Source organism: Leopardus geoffroyi, chromosome B1 (assembly GCF_018350155.1).
Source record: "Leopardus geoffroyi isolate Oge1 chromosome B1, O.geoffroyi_Oge1_pat1.0, whole genome shotgun sequence".
In the NCBI taxonomy this organism is placed as follows: domain Eukaryota; kingdom Metazoa; phylum Chordata; class Mammalia; order Carnivora; family Felidae; genus Leopardus; species Leopardus geoffroyi.
The window spans coordinates 49,531,115-49,537,114 of NC_059327.1; the positions used below are offsets into that span (position 1 = coordinate 49,531,115).

A 6,000-nucleotide genomic window follows, 5' to 3' on the forward strand; every position below is an offset into this window, starting at 1 on the left:
ACCTGGAACCTCTGTTTACACAACACCTTAGGAGGGCGTCACAAAAGCCTGCGATACCTGTTGATCACTCACTTTCAGGCAAACTGCACCAGAGACACTTTTCTAGAAAGAGGAGTGTAAAGAAGATAGTGGTGGCCTGTACGTAACCCTGCGCCTGGCGGCCTGACATCATGAAAACGCCTGCCTGGTGGAAATGTTCCAAAGCTCCCGAAAACTGCCTAGGACTGCCTGATATCAAGGAGGCGGTGGCACCCCCACCGCCTGGCAGGTGGGCTTCTTTAGATTTCTGAGTCATTCCTAAAGTGAAGGCGCTGAGCCCTGAACTCCAAGACAGGGAAGAAAAATCTGCCTTTGAAATTGTTTGCACATGACAAACTCCCAGCCCAGGCCCCCACCCGAGCACCCCACTTGCCCACAGTGCCAGTTCCAAGGAGGGCCAGGGGACACCGGTGAGGAGAGGCAGGATTAAACCGCATGTAAGGAAGTGGGGGTGGACAAAAGGGGCCAGAAAGGGAAGGGGGCAACCCCCGAGGTGGAGGGTGTGTCGCGCCGCGCGTCCCGCAGCCCGGCACTCGCCCGCTCACTCGCTCGCTCGCTCGGTGGAGTGGGCAGGAACGCGCGAGGCGCCGGGAGGGTTGGGCTGGCGGCCCAGCCGGAAAGGGTCAGGGAGGGGGCAGTTCAGTCTCCGTCGGAGAGGCGACTCCGGACAACCGCTCAAAGTTGGGGAGGGGGTTCCTCTGCGAGCGCCCGCGGCGGGCGAGATAAACAAGGCGGCGCACGGGAGAGCGGGCGGCCACCCCCCACCCGGCCAGCGCGGGCACTGGCACTGCCGCAGCGCCCCCGCGCCCCGACCGGCCGCTGCCCCGGCGGCGCCCGCCTCCCGGGCCCCCAGGCCGCCGGCCCGGCCCCCGCGGGCGCGCAGAGCGTGGGAAGTTCCCGGGCCGCCCCAGTCCCCGGGCTGCAGCGCCGCGAGGTCCCCGCGCAGCTCACCTCGCCCCGCCACGAGCAGCAGCGCGGGCCGGGCAGCTCCCGCTCGGACAGCTCGGCTTGGCTCGGGGCTGCAGCTGCCGCGGCCCCAGCCCGCCCACCCGGCGCGGCCCACCGCCCCGCTCCGCTCCGGCCGCCCGCCCGCCGAGGCTCCGTTCGCGCCCACCTGGCCGGCCTGCCCTCCCTCTCCGGGACACTGCGCTCACGTACGCGGCCGCGGCCACAACCCGGCCCGGATTCCCCGCCCGGGAAGGGAGCGGAGGAGCGCGCCAGCCAGCGAGCGAAAGAGCTAGCCTCGGGGACACACCCCCCCGCCCGCCCCCCTCCCCAGCCACAGGCGCCGCGCGCGCGCGCGCGCGCGAGCACGCGGCCCGCGCGCCCCCGCCGGCCACGCGCGCACGCGCCCTCCCCGCACACCCACCGCGCGCCGGGGATACACACCCCCGGCGGCTCGTAGACAGTGGGCGCTCAATAAGTGCCCGAGCGACTCCACGCGCACATGCGCACTTGAACCTGACCGAGTTGTGACACCTCCCCCAACCCCCACCCCAAAATCGGAACCGGCGGCTGCAGCCCCGAACCAAACTTGAGTGTTTGCCTTGTTTCACTGAACCGCAAACCGAGCCAAAGTTTCTTGCTGTTGTTTTTCCAGGCCTGGCTCCGGGACGGGCTTCTCCGCGAGAGGCCGAGCTCGCCCCAGGGCGGGAAAGGAAGCCAGAAAGCTCGAGGCGCCAAGGACGGGAGCTTGGCGGGGGCGATAGAGTCCGAGGCCGGGCAGCCGGCACCCGCCCGGAGCGCAAACGAAAGCGTGAGAGGGAGGGAGCGTCGGAGCCAACCTTTCCATTTTCCTTTTGGGTTAATGTTTTCTTCTCCATTTTATGACATTTTACTCGATTTTACCCGTTTGTAGTTGTAAAGTAAGGAGGTATTTACTCTTTCTGGAATTAAATGAGAGAAAGTTAACTATTAGCTCTCGAGCCCTTATGTAAACGACACCAGTTGCTTTTGGCACCGTTAGGCTCTGGCTTTTGTATAATTTGTAACAAGGAGAATTGAAGCTATTCCATTGTGTTGCTCTATGTTTTTCAGAGATAAGACCAGAGTTACAACGGTAGTGAGGGGCCCTGTGTCGATAGGTATGGGCAATATACAGTTATATTCAAGTAAGTTTAAGGAATAGAAGCAATAATTCCCCTCCCCCAAAAAGTTTTAAATATTTTTTAACATACTTGTTGCACTTCTTCAACTTGAGGTATGCTGTTTTTCTTGCAGAGAGGCAGTGGGGTGTGTGCTGGAAAGGACTAAACTTTGCAGTCAGACAAGACTGGTTTGCAATCCTGACTTTCCTGCTTTATCTTTATGATCTTCAGCAGATTTTTATGTCTCTGAACCTCAGCTTCTCTACCTGTAAGATGAAATAGAAAACATAGGTATAGTGCCTAGCTCACATCAACTAGGCAATAAATATCGTTTCCCATCCCCTTTCTCCCACCATTTGTCACATTAGAAAAATATCTAAATAGAACAAAATTCCTATAGGACATGTGTTCTCAACGGGGGGTGATTTTGTCCTCAGGAGAGGTTGCAATGTCTGCACACAACTGAGGTGGGGGTGGGGGACACGTAGGAGGAAGGGAGTGCTACCAGCATCTAATTTGTATAGGCCAATGATGCTGCTAAACATCCTGCAACACACAGAACAGCCCCACACAACAAAGAATTACCTGGTGTCAAATGTCAATAGTGCCACTGTTGAGAAATCCTGCTTCGGATAATACTGCTATCCAGTAGTTCACCAAAGACTGGTTGTACCTTTTGACTCTCATCCTCAAGGAAACATTCTGGTTTTGCATTAAAAAGAACCAGAATGAAGCCACTGTGAGGATCATAGCAATTCTATTAATGCACAAAACCTTTCTTTAACAGGAAAATGCAGATTCGAATTTTACATTTTATTATTACAAGAATATTTTCGTTAATTAACAATAATGTAGGTTCCCTTATTAAGGTATCGTATATGTTATGTAGTACTACGGTTTACAAATAGTTTCATGTTTTTTTCCCTTTTTTCTCAAACAGCGGGTGTTTATTGACTGTATATTCACCTTTGCTAAGTTCCTCGCCTATTTCTGAAGTTTGCAATATAGTCCCTGCCCCCAAGGAACAGACAGCCTAGTTGAAGTGGATTCATGCACATGCAACAATTAAGGAACAATACAAGATAGCATATAATTAAGCTTTAATTGCAGCACCCAGACTAAGGTGGCTCAGAGGAGAGGGAAATGAGTTCCGGCAGCAACAGCCCGGTGCTGCCTACGTGGCTGAGGTGTTCAGTAAATGTTTGTCGAACAAAATGAAATAGTGAAAGCTTTTTACACAAGGTAGGACTCCAACTAGTATATAAACTCCATTACAGTACGTAAACTGCCAGATTTTGTAAATGGATGTTGGTGCTGGGCTGTGAGTTTATTTTTCTTAAAACATCTAGTTCCTGCTTGTAACCAAACCTATAAATCCCCCCCCCCAAACGATTGAACTTTAATAAAACAGGAACAATCATTCATTTGACAAATATGTGAGTTCCTGCTGGGTGCAAAGTGAACCAAAAGGGTCTCTAAGTTTGAACAGAACCCGTAGTTTATGCTGTTTGAGACTGTCTTGTGAACACAGGCCAGAAAAAGGCCTGTGCTCTCTCACAGCATGTACTGCACGCATACCCCTTTCCACTGCAGGTATGTACTTGTACAGTTTGCATTCCAGAGTTTTGCACATTAACAGAGACTCAGAGAGAACTTCCCATCACAAACATCCAGTACCAAACACACACCCAGCACTCAGCCTCTTCACACAGAATCCAGGCCCTGTCCTAAAGACGCACCGAATAGCACACACATTACACAAAGCAAACTGTAGAAAGACTTTAACTTGTTGCTTTGCGATCTTGGCTCCCCCCACCGCCAGCCAGCGACTAGAGCTTGCCCTTCCTGGAGGCTGTCCCTCCACCTTGCTTCCTCCCATACCCTAGCCCCCCATTACAATGCAAGCATCTTGTATCTCTTTTCCATCGCAGTAATTATCTTCTTGGAAAGCATCTCCCATTAGCTAAGGTTAAGCAAAGCAGCCCCAGGCTCTGCCTCATATCATATGGGTATATTTATAGGTGATTTTTAGGGCAATATGAGTCTGAGATTGCCACTATCCCCAAACCCCTGATGTAACTGCTTCCAGCCTTGCCTCCCTCCAATTCACTCTTTACTATGGCCTCTTCCCTCTGCCTTGCAACTCCTCAAAGGCTTTCTTCCCATAGCTTTATAATAAAGTCCTGGCAAAGCTCATTTAGATCCTTCGTGGTGTGACTCCTAATTAATTCTCCAGCTACTACCTGCCCTTCTGTTTCAACCCCCTTCACACTGCACTCCAGACATGCTAAACGGAATTTTTGTCCTTTGCCTGAACAGACTTTTTCTTTACTTGATACATGCTCTTTTCTCTGCCTAGAACACTCTCCAGCCCTCTCTCTCACCTCTTTACCTGACTATCCCTACTCATTCTTCAGGAGTCGGCTGGCTTCCATAGCACTTTCTCTAGCACTTTCTCAAGCCTCCAAGACTGGATTACGTGCCTCTCCCTTGTGTCCAATAGTACCCCATACTTACCCCACTGCACTGTCCTGAGAGCTTCTTTCTCTTGTCCTAATCCCCTATAAGACTAAACATTTTATGAGGACGAGGAACGTCTCTTATTCTCCACTGAATACCCAACATTTGGTACAGTGCCAGCAGGTAGTAGGCACTTGATAAACATTGATTAACAATGAATTGCTAGTTGGACTGGGGGACTGATAGAGCTATTCCATCCATGATCTGGGCAATCCCTGGTTCAAAATATGTCTCAGATGCTCAGTTAGATTCCAGGGCTGGTGAAGACTTTCTAACCATTTATTTAGAACAGGATGAGACCTATGGAATGAACTGAGTCCTCAGGTTCCACTTCCACCAGAGCCTGATTTTATACCTACCCTGTCCCCCTGAGCTCCAGATTCTTGTCACCAATCAACTACCTATTTGACATCTCCACTTGGGTGTCCAATCACATCTCAAATGTACCATGTCCAAAACCAGACTTCTGATTTCCCTCCAGAATTCTGCTTCTCTGCCTCTCAGTAAATGCCAATTCCATTTTTGTAGTTGCTCAGGAAACAGACAAACAAAAACTTGGAGTCATCCTTAACTCCTTACTTTTTCTCATAATCCATGTCCAATCCACCAGAAAATCCTGTTGGTTCTATCTATGAAGCAGTGGGAAAGTAGTGGAAATGGGGGTGGGGGGGTGATTTCCACTACTTTTCCATGACTTTCCTGCCCAGACCACTGCCTCCCTGACCTGGACTTCCATAAGAGGTTCCTAACTGGTCTCCCTGCTTTTTCCGTTGCCTCCATATTCAACAACATGGCAGTCAGAATGATCCTTTTAAAACCTAAGTCAGTTCATATCACTATTCTGCTCAAAACCTTCAGTGGCTTCCCACCTCCCTCACCAGAAGGTCCTACCTAGTCTTGCCCCAGTCAACTCTCTGACCCCACTGCCCACCACACTTCCCTGGTTCACCCAGTGCCAGCCACTTTGGCTCCCTTACTATTCTCAGACCCAGTTCCAAAGGCTGGGTTGGCCAACCCAACTCAGCCTTTCCAAGGCTGTTCCTTTAAGTTGGAATGCTCTTCCTCCAGATTCCCACATGACTTCTCCATCTCTTGATTCAGGTCTCTGCTCAAAGGCATCCTTTTGAGAAAGACATTCTCTTGCTAATCTATCTAAAATAGCACCACCCAACCATCCCTTGGCTCTGCTTTAGTTTTCTTCTTAGCACTTATCATCACCTGCCAGCCTGTCTCCATCCACTCGACTATAGGTTCAAGGATAACAGAAACGATTTTTTATTTCCTTCTGTATCCCCAGCTTCTAGAATAGTGTCCGGCATAGAATAGGCATTCAAGAAATAATCACGAATCAAGG

The 6,000-nt window shown here is 51.0% G+C and overlaps 1 protein-coding gene and 1 long non-coding RNA gene across 3 annotated transcripts in view; one reads left to right on the forward strand and one right to left on the reverse strand.

The window, feature by feature from the left end:
* ZNF395 (zinc finger protein 395) overlaps positions 1-1,291 on the reverse strand; it is a 44,741-nt gene extending 43,450 nt beyond the window's left edge. The window contains exon 1 of one of the 2 annotated variants that reach the window (XM_045461518.1): positions 1,154-1,291. The gene's annotated coding sequence lies outside the window, so the exon portion shown is untranslated. Of the gene's footprint in view, positions 1-990 lie in introns of both variants that reach the window. The other variant, XM_045461527.1, reaches the window with a different exon arrangement.
* LOC123589449 lies at positions 175-1,950 on the forward strand. Its single transcript, XR_006708343.1, has 2 exons — positions 175-268; positions 1,640-1,950. It is a non-coding gene; the product is annotated as an uncharacterized LOC123589449 (long non-coding RNA).
* The last annotated feature ends 4,050 nt before the right edge of the window (positions 1,951-6,000 follow it).